Raw genomic sequence first — 25,897 nt, forward strand, 5'->3', positions numbered from 1 at the left:
TTTTTTTCCCCTAGTGACTGGGCATTAGCAAATCTGCTGAGAGAGGCACCCTTGTTCCAGTGCTGCTGGGAGGAGGGCATCTCAACAGAGCAGATGATTTGAGAAAAGTAGAATGAGAGGATGTCAGAGTTGACATGGTCTAGTCCATCTCTGTTACTGTGCTGATGGGAAAACAGGACCAGATAAAGGAAGGATTGCTCGGTACTACACAGAAAATCATTTTTTGAATCTAGCACTAGAGCAGACGAGATCGGGCGGGTTCAGGGTGGTATGGCCGTAGACTGGATCTAGCACTAGACCCTGGATTCACTCAATGATACTTTCAAGCCTAACTCTTTATCATTGGCTTTCAATTCCCACTCAAGAAACAACTTTCAAATGAAATGACATCTGAAAAACAAAGGCATTTTGGATTATATTGTCCTGTCCCAGTTAGATGTCTCATGGCCATCTCCTAAGAGAAGTGGTCATTAACATGCATTCACATGGGTTAATTGCTCTAGGCAAAGTCCTGCCAGATTTTTAGTTACAGACAGAACAACCACCCATAGCAAATCCCCATTCATCTCCAACTTCCTTCTTCCTTTCCAGCTATGTGAGTCTTTTTGGTCTGATCATTCAAAACAAGTCCTGATATTGGCAAGTTCTAAAGGCATATGAACTTTGGTGCCTCAAGATCGAGAGAATGTTCCCAGCTTGCGAAGAAAAAATTAATCCGCAGGTCAGAGTGCAAGGATTCCTTGTAGCATTATGAGATGGCTTGAGATCCCTGTATTTCTAATAACTCTTATATATGTGGGTTTGGGGAAGTCCTAAGAATTTAATCAGTAATGATTGAAGGCCAATAAGAATTATAACAGTAGCAGCTGCTATTTTTTGAGCATTACTCTGTGCCAAGCACTGTGTCAGGTCTTTCACGTGTGTTTCTAGCTTTAGTCTTCAAAATTAACTTCTTTATTTGTTTATTGCCTGAATTTTAAGATTAGAATGTCTATTCTATAGTCAAAGGAACCTTTAATTACCACTACATCCCCATCTCCTAGAACTGTCTCTTACATAGTAAATGCTCAGTTAATATATACTGAACTAATGATGTGCAGTAAACTGCTGAGATAATATGGTTGTTCCTCATTTTACAGATATGGCAACTGAGGCTTAGAGAGATTAACTTGTCCAAGGTAACTCTATCAGTTGTCTTTTGACTGCAGCGAATGTTGTTTTACATAAATGCGGGTATTTTTTTCCCCTCAGATGAGAATTCTGGTGATACTCTTGCTACATATTCCACTTCAGTGATGTCATTAAGGATTCAAGTTCTTTCTAAGATTCTGCTATGCCTCCACCATCTTCAGTGTATTGGCTTTTCTTCTTTATGCTTGAATACCCCTGGCCACATAATGGTTATGACCTAGAGTACTTGATTCAGGCAGCAAATCTGTGTTCAGGGAAGCAGCAAGAGGAGATGGGTGGCACTAGCCATGTGTATTTCTTTAATTATGAAAAGTAAAAATTTTCTTTGAGGACCCTGGCTGGTTTTACTTATGTCTTTTTGGCCAGAGTTATGTTGACACTGCTGAGTACGCATGCACACACACAAAATGAGAAGATGAGTATTCGCCTTCCTCTGGCTTTATTCAGGAGGCAGGCCAAGGAAATGGGGATTAGCAATAGATACATCCTAGCGAATAGATGTGACTGCTACAGTCAGGCCGATAGTGGTAGTGGAGGCAGGACTGGAACATAAGTTTGTTTCCCTCTGAAGTCTGTGCTTTTATTGACCAGGCATTAGCTAATCTGACTTTTACTCCTTATCTCAAAAGAAAAAAAAGATCAACTTGGGAATGTCTTGTTCCATTTTGAATCCTTGTTCTATTCCGTGTAGTAGTTTCTTCACCTTCATAATGAAGGGATTGGGTTAAAAGGAGTCTTATATGAATGTATGATTTTATATCTCAGACTCACTGATGGCCACTTTTAAAAGTCTTATTCAAAGCCAAGTCAAAATCAAATTCACCATCTCAGTGAAGTAATATATTCCCCAGGATCCAAATGCATAAAATGCAATTGATTTTTCTGGAGTTTGTTTTCACAGATGGTGTTTATGCATTTCCCTTTGAGATATCTGATTCAGTTTTAGATGGTGAATGAAGATTGATTTTTGTCTGTTGTGATCTGTAAAGCCCAATTGTTACTGTTTAAATACTACTTCTTCCATCCGTTCCTTTACTGTCTTCCTCAACAGCCTCATCTATGGAGTCAGTATGCTTTAGAATTTGTTTTATGTTACTATTGCATCTTGCTATCAGCAATTCATCTCCTAAAGTTGAGAACCAGGGGACATGAGTGTCAGTCCCAAATCTTTAACTGGTCAGCTGCGGGACCCTGAGGAAGCCCCTCTGCTTCTCTGTGTCTTTGTTTCCTCATTTATGAAAGGACCTGATTGTTTATATCTTAGGATACTTTTAGCTCTGCTATTTACATGTCTGCAAGGACAAAGCTGGTTCTGATTAATAAGCAGAAGAACATATTAGCATTATTTCTTTCATCTGCACTGTGGCTATAAAGATCAAAAGACGTAGAAAATATTAACTAAATGAGTGAAATATTAGTAATTACTAGCTCTATAGTCATTCTTAAAATGCCAAGTCAGACTTATTATTTTTTGAAATTAGTTTATTAGGGAGGATTTGGGGAAAGCAAGGTAATGTATTGGTAACTTTAGCAAAATGTGACACCAGTGATGTGAAAAGAGCATTGGATGCAGAAACAGACCACAGTTGGGGTTTCCACTGTGACTCTGTTATGTGACAGCTTTGTGAACTGAGTCATGTTATTTATATCCATGGTCCCAGAGTTCCTTTTCTACAAAATTAGGATTAAAGATATTTAAATCAAAAGGTGATGATGAGGATAAAATAAGCAAATTTATGGAAGGTTCTCAACTGGTACATCTAGAACTAAACAAAATATTTGTCAATTTTCTGAGTGTAAATTTCAATTCTGGTGATAGAGCTGCTTTTAACTGGACTAGGCATGAAGCCCCACGTATCCTTACTATCTTGGCCATCTTTAGCTTTTTTGTTTCATATCTAGTGGAATGAGTGAGTTTTTAGCAGTCAGGACTCCTATTCTCTTTAACTTATAAGATCTGGGACATTGGAAACTTCATTGAATTTTTCTAGTCTTCAGTTTGCACATGTACAAAACATTAACACCTATTTTAGAGCCCTCCAATAATTTGAACAGGCTTGGTAATCTCTAGAGCATTATGAAAATATAGCACTTCTGTTGTCTGTTCACCTAAACAGATCTTTAGGTAGCTATCATTCTCTGGTAGCACAGTCAGTAAAGTATCTGCCTGCAATGCAGGAGACCCAGGTTCAGTCCCTGGGTCAGGGAAGATTCCCTTTAGAAAGAAATGGCTGCCCATTCCAGCATTCTTGCGTGGAGAATCCCATGGACAGAGGAGCCTGGCAGGGTCAGGCTCCATGGGGTCACAAAGAGTTGGACACAACTTAGGGACTAAACCACCACCAAATATCTTTATACTGGTCCCCTCTTTACTTGTTCAAAAATTCTTTCTGAACTTCAAGGTCAAGGTCATCCCATCTGTTGTAGGAAACCTTTCTTCTATTCCAACTCTAAATCTCTCCCATCACTAATTTCTCCTAAGCCTTCACTACTTAGACTCCTCAGACCTTAGCATAGCTGTCATATGTTAGTTCTTTCTCCCTGTTTATGAATGTTTCTCTCTGACTTGAAATTGGTAATGCTTTATACACATAATTTCAAGTATTTTATAGCCTTAATCTATGCATCTATCTCATGAGCATGCATGGGTGCTTTGTTGGTTAGCTGTGTCTGAATCTTTGCAACCCCAGGAACTGTAGCCTGCCAGGTTTCTCTGTCCATGGGATTCTCCAGACAAGAATACTGGAGTGGGTTGCCATTTCCTTTGCCAGGGGATCTTCCTGACCCAGGGATTGACCTGGATCTCCTACATTGCAGGTGGATTCTTTACCATCTGAGCTAGCAGGGAAACCTGCATCTATCTTAGGGGACAGTTAAAAAACATGTGTGTTGGTGGATTGGTTCTCTGTGTTATTGTTTCATTGTTCAGGCTTAGCAATTTGAATTTAGGAACAACTTATTTTTATTTAAAATTAATTAATTTTGAGGTGGGGTATGGATAATATATTCCCATGGCTCAAAATTCAAAAAGTGAAATGCAAAAATGTGTCTTCCCTCCCACCCCTGGTCTCACCCCGCCCCACCCCACCTCCTCTGTTTGTCTCCCCAGAGGCAGTCACTGTTACCAGTCCCTCCATTGTCCTACCCATAGCTGGTCTGATCTTTTCCCTTAAAATGGTAGGTTTCTCTTATGTACCTTGTGTTTTCGGCTATTGTATCATAGATAAATTAAGTCAAATAAATATTTAATATCTTCTTTCTCAGTATAAACAGAGCAGTCTCTCTCTTTTTTGTATTTTGTTTAAACAATTACTTTTAATCAGAAATATTAATAAAATAATTGTAGATTCTCATGCCATTGTAAGAAATAACAGATCTTGTGTACTGTTTATATAATTTCTCTTAATATCAGCATTTTGCAAAATAGTATAGTATCACACCTAAAATGTTGACATTGCAACAACCTGCTGATCTTATTTAGATTTCCCCAGTTCCACTTATATTTATTTAGGTAGAAGAGAGAATGTAGGAGTATTTGTTCTATGCAATTACATCACATGTGTAGTTCTTTGTATCCACGGCCAGTCAAGACACTGAACATTTTCTTCACCCTTCACACCCACCTTCCTCCCACCTCTTCTTGGTCCCTGACTCTTGTCACTCACTAATCTGTTCATTTAAAAAATTTTTGTCATTCAAAAAATATTATATGAATGGAATCACACAATGTGTTATCTTTTAGATTTGCTTTTTTTCTTATTGAACATAATTCCCTGGAGATTTGCCCAAGTTCTCTGTATCTATAGCTTGTTCCTTTTTATTATTGAGTGTGTATTTACATATCACAATTTGTTTCATCATTCATTTGCTGAGGGACATCTGAGCTGTTTTCAGATTTTTATTACAATGACTCAAGCTTCTGTGAATATTTACATACAGTTTTTTAATAAGTTTTCAATTTTCTGTAATGCACAAGTGTATGATTGCTGGTTTGTATGGTAATTGTGTGTTGAGTTTTATAGGAAACTGTCAAATTTTTTCGTAATAGCTGTACCATTTTATATTCCCATCAGCAATTGCGAGTTTTCCATTTTCTAACATCCATACCGGTATGTGGTGATGTCACTATTTTTTATTGTAGACATTCTGTTTGGTGTGTAATGGTATCTCATTATGATTTTAATTTGTTTTTCCATGATGATTAATGATAGTGGACATCTTTTCTTGGGCCTTTATCATCTATACATCCTCTTTATTGAAATGCCTGTTTATGTCTTTTGCCAATTTTCTCATTGAGCTGTTTTATTTTTTACTGTTGAGTTTTCAAATATATTTTAGATACCATTCCTTTGTTGGATATATGGCTGGAAAATATTTTCTTCCAGTCTATAGCTTGTGTTTTTATTCTCTTTCCATCGACTTTTACAGAGCAAGAATTCTTAATTTTGATGAGAACTAATTTAGCATTTTCCTTAATGGATTATGCTTTTGGAGTCAAGTCTGAAACTTTGTCTAGCCCTAGATCATGAAGATTTTCTGTTTTCTTTTAAAGTTTTATAGTTTTACATTGAAGTCCATAACCCATTTTAACTTAGTTTTTGTATAATACGTGAGGCTGAGATTGAGGCTCATTTCTTATGCCAATTGGTGTCCAATTACTCCAGCATCACTGGTTGCAGAGGCTGTCCTTCTAATGAATTACTTTTGTACCTGCATCAAAAATCAATAGCACATGCTTGTGTGAACCTATTTGTATGCTTTCTGTTCTGTGCCATTGATCTGTGTCTATCCATCCGCCAAAACCTCACCGTCTTGATTATTGTAATATATAAGAAGCCATGAAATCAAGTAGACTGATTTCTTCTACTTTATTTTTCTATATAAGAATGTTTTAGCTATCCTGTGGACTATGGTTCTCCACATGAATTTCAGAGTAAGCTTGTCTATGCGTATAAAATACTTGCTGGGTTTTTGTTAGTAATGACATTATACCCGATGGACATGGGTTTGTGTGGACTCAGGGAGCCGGTGATGGACAGGGAGGCCTGGCGTGCTGCGGTTCATGGGGTCACAAAGAGTCGGGCACAACTGGGCAACTGAACTGAACTGAACATCTTTATTACATTGAATATTCACTATGCTCTCCATTCACTTAGATCTTTTTTGGTTTATTTAATCAGCATTGTGTAATTTTCAGCAGACAGATAATCTGTATATGTTGATATCTAAATGTTTCATTTTTTTGGATTGGTTGTAAATGGTAGCATGTTATTTTCTTGCTATATTGAGATATGACTGACAGATAAAAGTTGCATTTATTTAGGTTGTACAACATGATTTTTTAAAAGATGTAAAAGGTGATGATTTAATATACATAAACATTGTGATATGATTAATCCAATGGTGAAGGTGAAGGTGTTAGTTGCTCATTCATGTCTGACTCTTTGCAACCCCATGGACTATAACTTGCCAGGATCTTCTGTCCATGGCATTCTCCAGGCAAGAATACTAGAGTGGGTAGCCATTCCCTTCTCCAGGGGATCTTCCCACCCCGAGGATCGAACTTGGGTCTCCTGCATTGGCAGGCGGATTCTTTACCATCTGAGCCACCTACTGTGTTATAATTTCAATTTCCATAGGTTTGTTGTTAGTATAGGAAATGTATTTATTTCTTGTGCTTTGATTTTGCATCCTGCAAGCTCGATCAACCCACTCATTGCTGAAAAATGCCAGAATTAATTTTGAATAGATTCCCTGTATTTTCTACATTAGACAATCAGGTCACCTGCAAATAGGGATAATTTTATTTCTTTTTTTTTTTTTTTTTTAATTCTGTATGGGTTCTATTTCTTTTTACTGGCTTATTTCAGTGATTATAACATCTAGTACTTTATTGAATAAGAGTGGTAAGAGTAGACCTCCATGCATTGTACCTGATTTCAGGGGGAAAAACATTTAGTTTCTCAGCTTTAAGTACGATGTTAGCTTCATTTTTAAAAAGACTACTGAAGAATAGTCCATTGAAAGACTGCTATAATTACTTCTCCAGTTCTTTATTAGTGGATTTTTATTGCTTTCAATCTTTTGCATAATAATGCTCCTGTGAATGTTCTTATACATATGTCACTTTTCACATATTCATGAATGTATGGGTAGAATAAATTCTTATAATGTTGCCCTCTTTTCTGTCCTACCTAGTCTTACTCCATAGAAGATATTGCATGATTTTTTGGCCTTAAATACCATACAATGAGAACTCCCAAATATATATATTTCCAACCTGACACCTGCCTGAAGCCAGATTTATGTATTTTTAAATACCATACAATGAGAACTCCCAAATATATATATTTCCAACCTGACACCTGCCTGAAGCCAGATTTATGTATTCATTTGCCCACTGACTGTCTGTTTGGATGTCTACATTTTGTTTCTCCAAGTAAACAAGTCTAAAACTGAACTCATAAAATGCTGAATCCATTCCTAAAATGTTTCTTTTTTTTATTTGTTTTGCCATACATTGACATGAATCCACCATGGGTGTACATGTTTTCCCCTTCCAGAACCCCCCTCCTACCTCCCTCCCCATCCCATCCCTCTGGGTCATCCCGGTGCACCAGCTCCGAGCGCCCTATATCATGCATTGAACCTGGACTGGTGATTCTTTTTTTGAAGAAAAAATCCCTATTATAGTAAATGGCACTGCAGCCTTCCACCATTTCAAGCCAAAAATGTTGTATTCATCCTCGTTGGCTCTCTTTCTCTCACTCACAGCCAAAACTAGCTGCCAATCCTGTCTGTGATCAATGCTTCCCACTCTGTTGCTACCACAGTGGTCCAGAGTACCATCCTGTCTTCCCTGACTTATTGCAGTGGCCTCTGATCTTGTCTCTCTCCTTCTGCATTGCTCCCCTACCATCTCTTCTCTATACAAGAGGTCACAGTGATTGTCTAAAAACATTACTTTCTGTCCTGCTCTGCTCAGAATGTCCCCATGACTTCACACCTCTCTTAGAGCAAAATCAAGGTCTTTACTCTGGCCTAGAGGCCTGGGATAATCTGATTTGTGACTTTTGCAGGCTTTGGGTCCTGCTCCCTCTCTGAGTTATCTCACTTTGCTGGCCTTGTTTCTGTTCCTTAAAGTGTCAAATGCACTCTGACCTCAGAGCACATAGTGTCCCCATACCTGAAACACTCTTTCCCAAGGTACCCACATAGCTTACCCATCATTCCCTTCAGTTTTCACTTGAAACAGGGAGGCCTTCCCAGAATACCTTTGTCCCACCTTGGCACTCTCCATTCCTTCTAACTTGACTTGTTTTCCTGCTTGTTCCTTATCATCACTTAAAATATTGTATGTTCGCTAGTTTGTAGATTGTATCTCTAGCAGCTCCAACAATACACAGTAAACATTTCTTGAATGAATTAATGAGTTTTGGGTCAAATGGTATATATATTTAAAATTTGATGGATATTGGCAAATTTCTCTATAAAGAGCTTGTACTACTACTATGTGAAAGTTATGCTCCCACTGATAATTTTGAGCCAGTTTCTTTTCATACACACACTGTGAAGAGTTTGTCTCAACTCTTGGTTTTGTACTCCTTCAGAGTTAGACATGATGGATTCATCCTCCACACATTTATCAGGCCTCTAGGACAAATTTCAGAAACATCCCATGTAGTTCTTTTTTTTTTTTTTTTTTTAACAGTAGAACAGCTTAAATAACTTGGCTCTCAAGATTTGTGTGTTCATGACATTTTATAGATTAGAAGACCCTGACAGAGTGCTCATAGCTTGTGTCTTGTTGACATTGGATATCAGTAGAGCTAACCTTATCTTTCCGCTGAACTTTCTCTCAGACTGTAATTCAGAGAGCAGAGGAGAATCATCTCCCTGGTGACTTTTTTGCTCTTTAAGGAGAATAGTAGTTCTGTTCTTTCCTCAACAGTGATCATCTTCTAGGCTCCCTAAACTACAGAGGATGGCAGCTTAGCTGGTAAAGAATCCACCTACAATGCAGGGGACCCCTGGGTCAGAAAGATCCTCTGGAGATGGGATAGGCTACCCACTCCAGTATTCTTGGGCTTCCCTGGTGGCTCAGATGGTAAAGAATCTGCCTGCAATGCAGGAGACCTGAGTTTGACCCCTGGGTTGGGAAGATCCCCTGGAGGAGCACATGGCAACCCACTCCAGTATTCTTGCTGGAGAATTCCCATGGACAGAAGAGCCTGGAGGGCTACAGTCCATGGGCTCACAAAGAGTCAGACATGACTGGGCGACTAAGAACAGAAGAGGGAGTGGGGATGACAGGTGTGAAGATGATACCATTCCAAGAATTAGACCAGAGAATAGGGACCTTATTCCTTGCTGTTATATTCCTATATAACAAAACTCATTGGAAAAGACCCTGATGCTGGGAAAGATTGAGGGCAGGAGGGGAAGGGGGTGCAGAGGATGAGATGGTTGGATGGCATCATTGACTCAAAAGACACGAGTTTGAGCAAACTCAGGGAGACAATGAAGGACAGGGAAGCCTGGTGTGCGGCAGTCCCTGAGATCACAAAGAGTTGGACACGACTTAGCGGCTGAACAAACATTCCTACTGCTGACCCTTAACGGGTGCTAACTAAATATTTCTGGAGTATTGATTTAACACCTCTGTTATTGACATGACTGCTATAATAACAGTCCTGAATATCAGTTTTACACTTTGTAATCCATAGAGTGGCTTTATATAATTCCCAAATAGCACGCTGTTTTTGAAAAGAGTCCCAAGATGGTGAGTCAGGAAAGATAGACGCAAAACTTGGCAGTGGACATGTTTCCCAGAGTATGTAACTTCAGTATTAATATGTTATGCAGGTTTCTAAGCAGCAGGGTATTTTGAAAGCCTCTTCAGGGACTCTTGTTGTGAATATGCTTTGTGAATACCTAAGGAGGAATACAGTGTGTGGTGTTTACCTGCTTATTTGAACCTGTCTTTTATTTCCTAAAGTACACTGTGGGTTTGGGGTTCCAGGGAACAGGTTTTCAGGAAGACTAGCCCAGGGCCTTTTGTTCAGGGTAAGCACTTAGAGACAGATAATCCCTTATTCTAGGCGTGATTCTTTTCTGAAGTTTCAGTTCAGAGCTTTCATCTAAAGAAAGAATATTGACATTTTGCTTTGATTTTCAGGGCAGAGTGCAAAGGACCATCCCTAGAAGGTCCATGATTTATTTAAGATACTTGGAGCAGTGAAACTTCTCTAGAAGGTATGAGTTACCAGTTCTGTGGGTTGTTTGATCTTCTCATTAGCTGTCCTTCTTAATTCATTTTTCACTGGTTGGCACAGCCAGCCAAGATACGTGTTTGGCAGAAGCTGTTCAGGTGAGATCAGCAGAAATAAAGGCAGGAGCTGGAAGCAGCTCATGAAACCCTGGGCTCTTCACTTGACATTCATTTTCCTCTCACCTGAGGTACTGTTCCAGGTACTGACACCAGAAGAATAAAAGTTAACTCAAATGTGGAGCTGCCACTGAGGAGAAAAAAGACTGGGAGAACCATGCCAACAATAGATAGAAATGTTCTGAGGGCAAGGGCTGATTTCCAGCCAGAGGAGTCAGGGTCTGCTTGAAGGAGAAGGGGACTGCTGATTTAAAATGCCCATTTGGGAGGAGTTCACACTGATTGAAGTTAGTAGGGACAACTTGACTCTCACATTTTATTTTTTAATTTATTGAAGTATAATTGATTTACAGTGTGTTCATTTCTTCTGCATAGCAAAGTGACTTCACATATATATGTTCTTTTTTACATTTTTTCTATTATGATTTGTCCCGGAATATTGAATATGGGCTTCCCAGGTGGCTCAGTGGTAAAGAATCCACCTGCAATGCAGGAGACCCACGTTCAATCCCTGGCTCAGGAAGATCACCTGGAGAAGGGCAGGGCAGCCTCACTTTACTTCCTTGGGTCTCAGTTTTCTCAGTCCAACTGTGGGACTACCCATCCGTCTATATCCTCCTCATTATAAAGAGATATGTGGGGATGAATGTGAATACTGACCTGGCTTTCATCTCAAAGGTGTGATAAGAATCAAATGGGCAGATGGATATGTAAGACTTTTATCATTGTAGAGTGGTTTCTCAGCCTTAGCACTTTTGTCATTGGGGCCATGTATTTCTTTCTTGGAAGCCATCCTATGTCTTATAGGATATTCAGCAGCATCCTTAGCCTCTGCTTATTAGATACTATCAGTCCCCTCTCCCCCACTGAGACAACTAAAAATATTTCCAATTGTTGCCAGATGTCCCCCCATGGGACAAATCAACCCTGATTTGAGAGCCACTGGTGTAGAGTTGTATACTGACTTCAAGCATTGTTGATTATACAACTATTCTGACAGGAAGCAAATGAAAAGTCACATAAGTGGAATTCCAGAGAGTGCCAGAGATGACTCCAGTGAGGAACAGAAGATAATATGAGAGTGAAGATAGTGCCAAGCACAGCATCATTTCTGGGCAGTCGTATTTCCTGTGGGAACAATCTGTACCCTTAAGAAAGATGGGGAGATCAGTCTTGTGGAGGAAACCTCCTACCGTGGCATAGCACATTAGGGGCTTGTAGTTCCTGCCAACTTCTGGTTATGGATGGTGATGGGAGGGGGCCTTGAAGAAACACGAAGGACACAGCTCATTCTACAAGGTCAGAAACATGCAGAATATCACGGATATTAGAAAGCATTTAGTCATCTCTCCTTCAGTTGCTACACTGCTCTGTGGAGTACTCTTAATTCTACCAGATATTTGACCTTGAGCAACTTATTAATCCTCTTTGAGCATTTGTTTCCTCCTTTCCTCTTTGATTCCAGAAGAATATTGGTTTTATCCAGTTCCTCAATAACATAATAGTTGTGAGCGAGATTAATCATTGTTTTACTGTACTTTATATGCATATTAGGCATTGTTGTTCAGTTGCTCAGTTGTGTCCAACTCTTTGTGACCCCATGGACTGCAGCACGCCAGGCTTCCCTGTCCTTCACCATCTCCAGGAGCTTGCTGAAACTCAGGTCCATTGAGTCGGTGATGCCATCCAACCGTCTTGACCTCTGTTGTCCCCTTCTCCTCCTGGCCTCAGTCTTTCCCAGCATCAGGGTCTTTTCTAATAAATTGGCTCTTCACATGAGGTGGCCAAAGTATTGGAGCTTCAGCTTCAGCATCAGTCCTTCCAATGAATACTCAGGGTGATTTTCTTTAGGATTGACTGATTTGATCTCCTTGCAGTCCAAGGGACTCTCAAGAGTCTTCTCCAATATCACAATTCAAAACCATCCATTCTTTGGCACTCAGTCTTCTTTATGGTCCAGCTCTCACATCCATACATGACTGCTGGAAAAACCATAGATTTGACTATATGGACCTTTGTTGGCAAAATAGTGTCTCTGCTTTTTGCTTTTCTTTTTAATAGGCATAGAGTTACCTATATAGCAATATCTTTTGTTATTGTTATTGCCCCATTTTGTCAATGAGAAAATTGAGGATGAAGAGAGGCTTTAATCTCAACTCTGTCTGTCTCCAGAGCTCACACTCTTGCCCACGAGTCCAAATAACACCGCTTCACAACAAGGGCCTTAACATATAACACAAAATCCTGGATCACTGTTGGTCAATCATCCCACTCTGTCAATTGCTAGACTGTGAGTGACTTGACCAATCCCTATACCTGCTTCCAGACTCCAAGTTCTCCAATATATGCACTGCACTATTCTGGAGGCACTATGCTTTAATCTTATGAAATAAAGAGCTAATGGTAGACTTTCAGATGTCAGGGCAGGAGGGCATGTAAAGAGCCTGAATAAATGAGAAATGTTGGTCTTTTCAGGCAGCAAGTGACCAAAATATATTTGTAGCTTTGTAAACTAGGATTAAATAGAAACTGAGAAATCATTTTTGTAGTGCCTGGATTTTGAAATAAGAAAACACAGAAAGATTAAGTACTTATTTATGCTCACATGACGTGTTGGTAGCAAAACAGGGTTGAGACTGGGCTATGGGTCCCAGTCCTATTTCCTGCCCTTATCAGTGGAATGCTGTGCAGAGTGATGGATCAGAATACAGCCTCTGGAAACACGTGCCTTTGGCAGCAAACTGAGATCAGAACGAAGATACTTAACCTCTGTGACTCTCCTTTTACTTATCTGCAAATGGGAATCACCATAGATCATACCTCAAAAGGATGGTGAGGATTAAGTAAGACAAATTGCAAAAAACCCTTTGCACAGAGTCATGTGGTAAGAACTCAGCAGATGTTAGTCACTGTTTTTAAAGATTTTGAGAGATTTCTAGCTACATATTTTTATGATTTTTCTTAGAATGCAGTATATATTTGCTTTTGAAATCTATATGTGATACAATTTTTAGGGTTTTATTCTGCGTATAGTTCTTGGACTTTTGGCAAAGTCATATAGTCATGTAACCACCACCACAATCAAAATACAAAGCAGCTCCATTACTCCAAGAAATTCCTGACTTCTCCATTTCTATTCAACATCTGCACCTACTCCTAGACTTGTCAAACATGGATCTGTTTCTGTTCTATAATCGTGTCTTCTTCAGAATGCCATTTAACTGGAATCCTATATTATGTAGGCTTTGAAACTGCCTTCTTTCTCTTTGCATTGTTCATGAGATCCATCCATGTTGTGGTATACCTATATCATTGCTTCTTTTCTGTTTATTGTTGCATAGTATTCCTTTGTGCAGATATACCACATTCATCTATTCACCAGCTGAACGGGGGCTTCCCTCATAGCTCAGTCGGTAAAGAGTCTGCCCGAAATGCAGGAGACCTGGTTTCGATTCCTGGGTTGGGGAGATCCCTTGGAGAAGGAAATAGCAACCCACTCCAGTATTCTTGCCTGGAGAATCCCATGGAGAGAAGAGCCTGGCAGGCTACAGTCCATGGGGTTGCAAGAGTTGGACACGACTTGGAGACTAAACCACCAAGCCACCACCACCACTTGAAGGACATTTGTGTTGTTTATAGTGTGTATGGAGCAATTATGAATAAATATGTTATAAACATTTGTGTATTAATACAGGTTTTAGATAAATATAACTTGTCATTTGTTTTGGGTAAATATCTAGGGAGTGTGATCGCTGGGTCCTGTGATAAATGTTGGAGAACGAAATGGCAAACCACTCCAATATTCTTGCCTGGGAAATCCCATGGACACAGGAGCCTGACAGGCTACAGTCCATGGAGTTGCAAAAGAGTCAGAAATGAGTTAGCAACTAAACAACAACAATTTGTTTCCTTAGTATCAAAGTTTGAGAATTTTCTATTTTGAACACAAGTCTTTTGTCAGATATGTTTTTTGCTAGTATTTTCTCCCAATTGTGGTTTATCTTTTCATTCTTTGAACTATGTCTCTTGTAAAGTAGAAGTTTTGAATTTTGATGATGTTCAACTCATCAATTTTTCTTGCTTTAGGTGTTGTGTATAAGAAATCTTAGCTTTATCTGAAATTATGTATATTTTCTCATATGTCTTCTTTTAGCAGTTTTATAGTGCTAAGTTTAACATTTAGGTTCTATAGTACAAGAGTAAATTTTATATGAGATATGAAGTACAGATTGAGGGTTTTTTTGGCATATGGATATATATTAATTTCATATGGCTAGTTATGTGTAAACAGTGGCTGCTGCTGTTGGGGCTGATGTACCATACATTATTATTCTAAGGATATTGATAACATATTATCACAGTTATGATTATAATTATGATTATCCATCTGTCCATCCATAGTTCTTCCTTCAACAAATGAGTATCTATTATGTAACAGTCACTGCCTTTGGCAAACATCAGCATTATTGACCATGTGGTCAGATAATACAGGCTTTTTAAGAAGGGCAGTTATGGAGGTGCACAAATTAATAATGATAATGCCAAATGCCATGGTTATTTGTCAGCCTGATGAGGAGTTAATTTCTTGAGTCTGAGAAGGGAGGAAACTTGAAACCTGACAAAGTCAATTCTCTTAATTTCATATCTCACTTCAGATCCTGGGGACAAAATAATCAGGTTTTAATTGAGCCAAAACCATCCCCAGGAACTTAGAAAATGTCTTATAAATAATTTTGCTAGTGGACCGAGTACCCAGAAGCAGAGAGAGTTCTAGGAAGAAATTGCTTGCCTATTTCACTTTTTCTCCTTTCTTAGTAATGCACTATCATGTCTCTCTGTTTGAACATCTATAAATAAAACTTTCCTATGGATAATTTAGAAAACCTACCTGAAATCTTCAGGCCAGTGTTACATCAATTTCTCTCCAAGTATGGAATAGTAAGAAGAACATGGGAAGGAATCCATGGTCCATCTCTCAGTGAACAAAACACATGGTACATGACTTTATTTCTTTTTAGCACAGTTCTCTTGTCTGCAAAAGTAAAATATTGTGCTAACTTTTTTGAATTTACTACCTCATGGGAGTATCTTCACTGAACAGTAATGAAATTAAGACTATGACTCTTTCTACAGTATAATGCTACGAAGAAGGTGGATGGCCACTTTTATACAACAGCACCACATGTTCAGTGAATAATTTCTATATGCCAGGCCTTCGACTAGGCTTTGGAGCTATAGTGGTGAGTTCAAAACAAATATAATCCTTGCCCCTGTAGAGCCTGTGGTTTAATGGGGAAGAATGAGACTAAAGGAGATAATCAAACATAAATGTATGATTATAATACAAACTGTATTAAATCCTAGGAAGCTATGTACTTGTCTATGCTGGAATGAGTCCCTAGATCAATTTATATATCCCCTATAAATTTCATGGGTTTTTCTTTCTCTAAATAATTCAGTGTCCCCTAGGAAAGAATTGTTTCTCAACTAAGAATGAAGAATGTTCTCATCCATTCTCAAAAGAGTCAGAAAATACAGTAAAGTCACCTAAGTGAACAGTATTGGGTATAACATGAAAAATCAAATTTATTGTGTTACCAAACTCATTAATTTAATAGTTTAGGATCAAACATAATTTGTTTTCATCTCTGTATTAAGAGTAAAAGAGTAGAAGTTAATCTGTATTAAAAATTGCACTTTCCATCTTTCTCAAGCAGTGGAGTCTTCTGGTAACTCAGAGTCATCATAATGACCTTTTGCTCTGTAGGACTCATTGAGTCAGGACTACATGTCTCTACTGTGAATGGCCCCTGGCTATACTTTTTTGAGTTACGTAAAAGTATAATCTACTTTTATAATGTTGCTATTTTTTCTACTGTTTTCAGCTGTCACCCTTCCTGTTCTCAATGTGTTGTGTTCTTGCGGACCTTTTCATTTCCGTTTCTAATCTGCTATGGTTTGGGAAACAGTATAACCACATTCATTAGAATCATTTGAGAAAAGAGAACAGCTTCAGGAAGATCAGAAACCCTCTTCCTTTAACAGAGTATATCAGCTTTATGCATGAAATATGTATGTTTGAACATCAGTTTGAGGTAGTTGTAGTATTAACAGTTGCAGTCATCACAAGAGTGTCTTTAAATAAAGGAGGTGATTGATAATAAACCAGAGAGAATGGTAGCCAGTTCAAATCTATCACATATAAATGGTACTTTTCACCTTTTAAAGTGCTATTTTACCTTCCTGCTTACTTCATCTTCACTAAATCAGAATAGGAAGAGATGAGATGAATATTATAAGGAAGCTCAGGTTCAGAGATGTGAAGTGATTTATCTTAACTCATTAGGTGAACTGTTGACATAATTATGCCTAGATCTTAGGTTACTGGACTCTCAGCCTGAAAATTTTAGAAGGGCAGGAAAAAAAATAAAGAGAATAGAGCTCAAAGCAGACATTTTACATTAACCCATTTTACTGGAGACAATCTCAATTGTTTGGAGCAAAAAACCCAACTTCATTTTGGGCAGCCATGAGTTTCTCGACATGCTTGAATCACCCATAAATGCACAGTGCTGACTTCCTTGGCTTCTTGGGTATTTTAAAGTCCTATTTTCTCTGCCATAGTAAATTCATCATTGACTGCAATGGGGGGAAGTTGGTGAAATGTCAAGGAGAGGATGGAGAATGTGTATGAAAATGAAAGCTTCAAAATTAGGTTGCATCTTGGATAAATGGCCTTCCCTGGTGCTTCAGATGTGAAGAATCTGCCTGCAATTCAGGAGACCTGTGTTCGATCCCTGGAATGGGAAGATCCTCTGGAGAAGCGAATGGCTACCCAATCCAGTCTTCTTGCCTGGATAATTCCATGGACAGAGGAGCCCAGTGGGTGGAATATATCATGGTTTAGGCATTCATTTTTTCCTTTCATTTATTTTTTAATTGTTCAACAAATACTTGGTGACAGGTACTACTCTATGCCCTGAATGTGTAAAAATCAACAAAACATGGCAGTGCCCTCAAGTTGCTTATGTGCTATCAACGCTTGTGATGGAAACATTCTAAAATTAGGTCATGGGCATTGTTCTACAACTCTGTAAATATACTAATATTAATTAAATTGTGCACTAAGAATAGGTGAATTTTATGGCATGTAAATTATACTCTCAAAAAAGCTGCTTGAAGAGAGGCAAGTTAAAGTAAGCATAATCAGTGCCATAGTAGGGATAAAGTGCCAAGGTACTATGGGAACTCTTAAAAGACACCAAATTCAAAGAAACAGGATGAAATTCTAGAAAAAGTGATAGCTAAGCAGAAACCTGAAGAAGGAGTTAAGGAAGATTAGACTAAGTGACAGAAACAATGGGAGCAAATGGCTAAAGGGAATTGAGAGTGTGCATGGTCTATATTCTGTAAGATGTAGGGTGATTTAGCTTCTAGAGCTCAGCTTATGAGGGGAAGTGACCAGAAGTGACAGGGTTACAGGGAGAGATAAGCAGGAATTAAGAACCATGACTTTGTAGATCATAAAGAGGAATTGGAATTTATTCTAAAGGCAATATGGTGCCATTAAAAGTTTCAAGGCATAGGGATGTTTTGAATAAGTTTGTGCTTGGAAGATCTATCTTGCTGTAGAGAGGACACTTGTTTAAGGAAGAAAAAGTCTAGAGGTAAGGAGACCAGCAGTGCAACTGATTCTGTAAACTTGCTGAATGGATCTGAGCTAAGTAGATGAATTTAGAAATAAGGTAGAATCAGAAGGACTTCATGATAAGTTAAATGTAGGAAGTAAGGCTGTTGGTGAAGATGTTGACAAAGATTCTAGTTTGTTTTTGGTTGACTATATAGCTCACAGTGCTATTCATGAGGAGAATGAATGCTGGGTGTAGATGAAACTTGCAAAAAGGAAATTGTAGTAAATTGGCATTTTGTTGTTCATTTTAAAATTGGGGAGTTTTTAGGATATTTAAAGGATATATGGGTAGAGAGAAAGAGAGGGAAAGGAATATGTCCAGGTTGGTTCAGAGATTTTGGTGGTCACTAGATCATATGAGATCATTTAAGTCAAATTACTGAATGAAGTTTCTTAGAAAGAGAAGAGAATGTGTAGCAAGACAAAACCAAAGATAAAACCATAAAGGACATAAAAATTCACTTTGTGGGCAGAGGAAGAGGAGACTTAGAAGGATTTTTAGAAGGAATAGCTTAATGGATAATTGTGAGAAAAATAGGAGGTTATAATGTTGGAGATCAGGAAACAATTAGATCAGAAAATAATATGGAAAAGTGCTCAGAAAAGGTTCTCCTAAGGAAAGATGATGTTGAACCTGAATGAAGGGAAGGTGGCACTCATGCCAAGAACTGGGAGAAGAATGTGCCAAGCCGAAGAGCAGTTAGTGCAAATGTTTACTCTAAGGGTGAGCTCAGTGTGTTTAAGTGATAGAAGGAAGACCAGCATGGAATTTCAGTAAATGCCTGGGAGAGTGTTGGGATGTCAAAGAGAGGCACATGGATCATTTAGGCTTTAAATGGCCATTCAAGGGATTTTAAATTTTGTGTTATGCGTGAGAAAAAGCTTCAGACAGATTTTAATGAGGGGGAGGGAGATATGTGAACTAATTTATGCTGCTATGTGAAGGATAAAGTATAGGGGACTGAGAGTGGAGAGGTTGAAATTTCTGAGGTAAGAGATGATGGTGACTTGGGCCAGCTTGTTAGCAGTGGAGATAGCAAGGAATGGTGGGATTCAGGGTATATTTTGGAGATATAATGGATGAAACTTGTTAATGGATAGAGCTAGAGGAATGAAGATAGAAGAATAAAGGGTGGCTCCTAGAATATTGACCTAAGAAATGGATGGACATAATATGTGGGTGGGGGGAGCAAAATCCATGGTTCCATTTTAGCCATGTTAAATTCAAGATGTCTACAACTTCTTTTTTTAATTTTATTGAAGTATAGTTGATTTATAATATTGTGTTTAATTTCTGCTGTATAGCAAAGTGACTCAGTTGTGTGTGTGTGTGTATATATGTATATATATATATATGCTGCTAAGTCACTTCAGTCATGTCTGACTCTGTGTGACCCCATAGACGGCAGCCCCCCAGGCTCCCCCGTCCCTGGGATTCTCCAGGCAAGAACACTGGAGTGGGTTGCCATTTCCTTCTCCAATGCGTGAAAGTGGAAAGGGAATGTGAAGTCGCTCAGTCGTGTCCGACTCTTCGCAACCCCATGGACTGCAGCCTACCAGGCTCCTCTGTCCATGGGATTTTCCAGGCAAGAGTACTGGAGTGGGTTGCCATTGCCTTCTCCGATATACATATATATATATATATATATATATATATATATATATATATATATATATATAAAATCTTCATATTCTTTTCTATTATGGTTTATCACAGGATATTGAATATTTTATAGCTCCCTGTACTATCCATCCTAAGTATAATAGTTTGCATCTGCTAATTCCAAACTCTCAATCCTTCCTTCCCCTACTGCTCTTCCCACTTGGCAACCACAAGTCTGTTCTCTTTGTCTGTGAGTATGTTTCTGTTTTATAAATATGTTTTATAGATTTGTGTCATATTTTAGATTCTGTATATAAGTGATATCATATGGTATTTGTTTTTCTCTTTCTAACTTACTTCACTTAGTATGATAATTTCTTGGTCTACAAGTGGCATTATTTCATTCTTTTTAATGGTTAAGTAGTATACCCTTGTATATCCATTAATTCCATGTTAATCCATTCATCTATCGATGGACATGTAGCTTGTTTCTGGGTCTTGGCTACTGTGAATAGTGCTGCTATGAACATAGTGTGCATATATCTTTTTGAATTATAGTTATGCCTGGGTACATGCCCAGGAGTGGGATTTATGGATCATGTGGTATCTCTATTTTTAGTTTTCTAAGGAACTTCCATACTATTTTCCATAATGGCTGCACCAATTTGCATTCCCACTAATAATGTAAGAAGATTCCGTATTCCCCACACTGTCTCCAGCATTTATAATTTGTCTACAACTCCTTCATGTGAATGTAGAGTAGGTCATTAGATATTTAAGTCTGGATTATGAGGGAATAGTCAGGACTGGAATTATAGATTTGGGTGTCTCAGAACATTAGGTAGTATTTAAAGTCATGATACTGGATGTGATCACATAAGGAATGAGAGTATGGAGAGATAAAAAGAGATCTGATGACTGAATCTTGGAGCACTGCAATATTTAGAAACATGGACGAGAAAGAGGATTCACCAAAGGCGACTCAGAAAGAGCAGCAAGTGTCTCTGGAAGAAAGCAAGAAGGATGTGGTATCCCAGACGGCCAGGGATGACAGTGTTTCAAATCAGATGAACTGTTGTTCCACCCTGGTTGGAAGTAGAGGTACAGGTTAAACAGAAAGTCAGGGAGAGGGGATTTGGGGCTTTCTCCCCTTAGATCCCTTGTCTTTTCATTCTTCACGAGCCCATTGAGTGTCATAGCCAAGGCTGTTAAGAGTTAGCCACCTATGTGCCCTTCACCTTTGAGGAAGGAGAACAGCATATCCCAGGAAAGTCTTGCATAGAGGTGAACAGAAATAACTCAAAGTAGAAAGTAACATGTCATTAAAGAGCTTCAGGTGAAATGATTGAGGGTTTTTATATTGTCTTTCTGATGAGAAGTAGGGAAGTCTTCATGGTGGAGGTTATGCTCATGTGCACACATACACTCACACACACACACTCACACAAAAGCAGAGTCTTGTACAGATGCAAATAGGCAGGACGGGTATCTTAACCAGAGGGACTGGCATAAGCAGGGCCCACAGGAAGAAACTTGTAGCCTGTGTAGAGGACCCCAATCAGTTAATTTTGTTTGGTTCACAGATAGGTTGATAATTGATTCTGTGCTCCTCCCATGCCCAGAGCTCACACAAGAGTTATTCTATGCAATGGTTCTTTGCCACATATGAAAATGTCGATCAAGCCAGAAACTTGGAAGATTAGCTCCGGGTTTCTAGACTCCTCCACTAGCATTGTTCCCTCTCCAACCTTGAATCCAAGTTAGTTAAAATCCCTGAAACTTCCCTGGTCTCCAAAGAGGAAGGATAGCAATGAGATTGCATTGAAGTCCTAAATCCCCAGTGGCCCAGCTTAATCGAATGGACATATTTCATTAAACAAATGCCTGTGCCATCTGCTCTACTCCAATTAGGAATGCATGAGGAACATATTTCTCAATTATGTTGGAGAAGATGTCTGGGCTCAGAGGCGCCAGCCAACAGCCTTTCCTCAGGCAGTGCTCAGTGGGGAGACCTGCCTCCGGCTTGTAGCGGCCCTCATGTTTTTTTCATGTCGTCTCTCAACTCCACCACTCACTTTGCATTAGTGCATTCCCTTTTGGTTAGAACTGATCGGATCCAACAGTCTAAATGAACATGCTCCATGCTGGTTTAAAATCATTGTATTTATTGCAAACTACTAACATTTATTAAAATCTTCGTTATGGCCAGATGCTGGGCTAAGCATTTTCTGTAGCGTTTTATCTAAACCATAAAACTTCTCTATTAAGTAAGAAGGATCCTCATTCTATAGATGAGAAAACTGAAGCTTTAGCAATCTTAAATCATTCAACCAAGATCCCACAGATGGTGAGCGATGGAGCTAGGAATACATGGGCAGCCTGGCACCAGAGCTCATGTTTGATACAATATGTGTTTCTAGAAGTACTACACACTGTCAATGTGCAGAGTATGATGTAGGTGCTATTCTACTTTCAGGGCCTTCACAGCCAGGTGCAGAAGAAACAAGGAAACAAATCGGGATGGGGGGAGACAAGTACAAGTTAGGAACGGAAGAAGTTACTCTCAGGGTTCCAAGTCAAAACACTGGTATAGCATACTCAAGCATTTAAAGTCTAGCTCAGAAATGTAGACTGCAGAGCAACCCACCACATCTGTTTACACGTCTGTGCCCTCAACTATCAGATATCTTTGTGATTTAACCAGTCAACTGCGCTAATCCATATGCCTGGCTCACCCCTTCTCAGGACTGCTTAGGATGTTGGAGAAAAATCCACAGCATTGATTTTCTGTTGTTCAGTTGCTCAGTCATGTGTTATTCTTTGCAACCCCATGAACTACAGCATGCTAGGCTTCCTTGTCCTTCATTATCTCCTGAAGTTTCCTCAAACTCATGTTCATTGAGTTGATGGTGCCATCCAACATCTCATCCTCTGTCACCCCCTTCTTCCTCCTGACCTCAATCATTCCCAACATCAGGGTCTTTTCCAACGAGTCAGCTCTTCACATGAGGTGGTTAAAGTATTGGAGCTTCAGCTTCATCATCAGTCCTTCCAATGAACATTCTACTGATTTTCTTGTTCTACAAATTCAGGCACCTATTTCAGTTTCCTGTCTAACTTGCCCACATGCTTCTCCCTGTTCCTAGTGCCTCAATGCTGGTAATTTTTTTTACCAGTCTTCGTCACTATCTCCAAGCCTCCAATCTTACCACCTTGCCTTCACTGTTGAAAGGTAGCTTATCCATCTCCTGTGCAGAGAAAACAGCAGTCATCAGATGGTGATTCCTCTGGCTGCCTGCACTTCTTAACTTCCACCCCTAGCTCATTGCCTGACATCTCAGTAGCATAATAACAAAATTAACTGGTATTACTTCTTTAGTACATTTTATAAGCCAGACACTACTGGATGTCTACATGCATTAGCTCATTCAATCCAAGGAACCACCTTGTGAGAGGGGAACTATTTTTAATCTTCAATATATAGACAAGAAAAATGAGTCTCAGAAAGGTAGGGAGATGTTCCTCAGGATTACCTTCTTACAGCTTTTGCCTTCTCATTGCACGTAGTGTCCCTAAGAAACAGCATCTTCTTACATGACATCAGTCACCATCTATATGCTCATGACCAAATCTGTGTTTCCAGCCTAGAATTCTTTTTGAGCTGCTCTTTATTCAGTTTCCCAATAGATGCCCACTGGCATCTCAGAATTAAACTTAGCCTCCACTCCCATTATCACCCATCAATGGAATTGCTTGTTTTACTATATTTCCTAAGTCAGTGGGTAATACCACTGTTTGAGGTTATGATGAGATTAATATAACAATATGATGATTCTTGGTAATGTGGGAAAAGGAGAAACCTGTCTTCAGTCAGTTGTAAGTTCTTATAAGATCTGCAGAGGAGACTCATGAAAGGGAATCGTCTGATTACTAGCTATATGGTTTTGGACCCCATCCTCAGCATAAAATGGAAAGTGAATCAAGTCGGCCTAATGGAGGATTCATGTCTCCATGTGATGAATTTAAGTGACCTTGAAACAAGGTAGGTTGAAAAATTTATTCTGTTTTTATAACTCAGTGCCCAAGCTGAATCCCTCCTCTCATATGACAAACTATGTACAGGTGTGAAATCAAGAAAAATCATGGCTGGGTTTTCTCCTAGAAAAGTAGTCTCCAGTAGATATGTCTTTCTCCAGGATTTTGGGAAAAGAGGATTAGCCAGACTGTAGCTGTTTGGAATGAGACACGAAGGGAAAGGGCGCATTTGTTTACATTGCAGCATCACATCCTTTTGAAAACCTGCTCACTGAGGCTGGAACACCATACAGTGTCCTGCAATTGAGCAGATCAGCATTCTTCCTCTTTGTGAATGGAATAGCCTCTCCTTGACCTCAGCCCTAGGGAGGAGTAACGAGGGGTCTGATGAAAGGAGCGTCGAGTAACTTTGAATTCCTTCTTTCTGAAGTCCTCCCTTTGCCAGCTGTGTGACCTGTTTTTTATCTCAACCTCCCCAAGCCTCAGTTTCTTTGTCCATATGTGGGAATAATAACTCTACCTGACACATAATAAGCCATCAGTTGTGGGGAGGGGAATGAGAAGTTAGAGGCCCTGGCGAAAGAGTGGCAGGTGCAGCTGCGGTCCGGTGTCAGCAGAGGAGCGGAAGTGGTCGTATGGGTGGCGGTGTGGTTTTTGTGGTAGGCAGTAATCATCTGCTGGTTAGTCAGAGTAGAGAACGGTGTGACTTTTCATCCTCCCTCTCCCTTATAACATTTGATCCATCAACATCTGTAGATTTTATTTTATTAATGTATGTCAGTTCTTATAGCCATCATCCTAGTTAGAACACGTGGCATCATTTCTTTTAGCCCAAGGGGTGACTTGACTTCCTCAGGACCATGCAGTGAAGATCCAGTGCTGGTCTAGGTCCTCTTATTCCATGTTCTTTCCACTCTACTGGGGACAATAAAGGAGAATAGTTAGAAGTCAGGATGACTAGGTACAATTGTGACTCTCCTCCCCCACTAACTCTATTTTCTGGGAAGTTACTTACCCTCTTTTACCTACCAGCAAAGTAGGCAGTAATAGTAGTACCGCCGCATACCAATCTCATGGTGTGAGATTTTAATATGGCCTTGGACTTAAAGTATGTATTAGTTTCCTAGGGATGTTGTAACAAAATACCACAAATGAGCAGCTTGAAACAGGAGAAATTTATTGTCTCACAATTCTGAAGTATGGAAGTCCAAAATCAAAGTGTGGGTAGAGCTGTGCTCTTTCTGACGGCCCTCGGCGGGAATCTTGTGTTGCTTCTTCTCACTCCCAGTGTTGCCAGGGGTCTCTGATGTTCCTTGGGGTGTAGATACTGTGCTCTAGTCACAAAGCTGGCTTCTCCCTGGGCGTCTGTATGTCATCCTCCCTCCATGTGTGTGTCTGTCTCTGTGTCTGAATTTCCCTTTTATAAGGACCCTGGTGATACTGGATTCGACACATTCTAATTACTCATTATAACTGGATTCTCTCTGTAAAGACCCTATTTACATATAAGCTCGTGTTCTGAGGAACTAGGAGTTAGGACTTCAATATATCTTTTTTGAAGGGGGCATAATTAAACTGATGACAAAGAACTTTGCTCAGTCTTGGGAAGAGAGTAAATGCTCACTAAATATTTTCCTTCTTAGCAAGGAGCCTCCACTGTCAAAGGAGAGCTCAGAGCTGAGGAAAAAGACTGACAGCTCTGCCTCAGTAGTGACTCCTGTTACACAATTACACATTCAGCTCTGGAGGCAGGCGGCCACTGTGTTCTCAGGGAACTTCATCAATATTGTGACACTCCGACATGTGTCAGCCACAGGGTTCTCCAGGGCTCCTTCTCTGCAGATACTTGTGAAGCTGGAAAAATTAACCTCCCATCCTGGACAGTCTGAGTGATGGCCTGCCCAGAGGCAGGAGGGTAAAAGGGTCAGAGTGGCAGAGACCTCAGATAACCCAGGTGGTGCTAGTGGTAAAGAGCCCACTTGCTAATGCA

The 25,897-nt window shown here is 39.5% G+C and overlaps 1 protein-coding gene across 3 annotated transcripts in view; it reads left to right on the forward strand.

Moving 5' to 3' along the window:
* LOC145508724 (uncharacterized) overlaps positions 1-25,897 on the forward strand; it is an 885,448-nt gene that overhangs the window by 358,727 nt on the left and 500,824 nt on the right. For 2 of the 3 annotated variants that reach the window (XR_014055558.1, XR_014055561.1), the window contains 2 exons: positions 10,370-10,446; positions 15,713-15,819. The exons of the other annotated variant lie outside the window; for it this stretch is intronic. The gene's annotated coding sequence lies outside the window, so the exon portion shown is untranslated. Of the gene's footprint in view, positions 1-10,369; positions 10,447-15,712; positions 15,820-25,897 lie in introns of those variants that run through there. 3 annotated transcript variants of the gene reach the window in all.

The sequence above is a fragment of the Giraffa tippelskirchi genome, chromosome 6, assembly GCF_054371585.1.
Source record: "Giraffa tippelskirchi isolate mGirTip1 chromosome 6, T2T-mGirTip1v1.2.pri, whole genome shotgun sequence".
NCBI classification, from domain to species: Eukaryota; Metazoa; Chordata; class Mammalia; order Artiodactyla; family Giraffidae; genus Giraffa; species Giraffa tippelskirchi.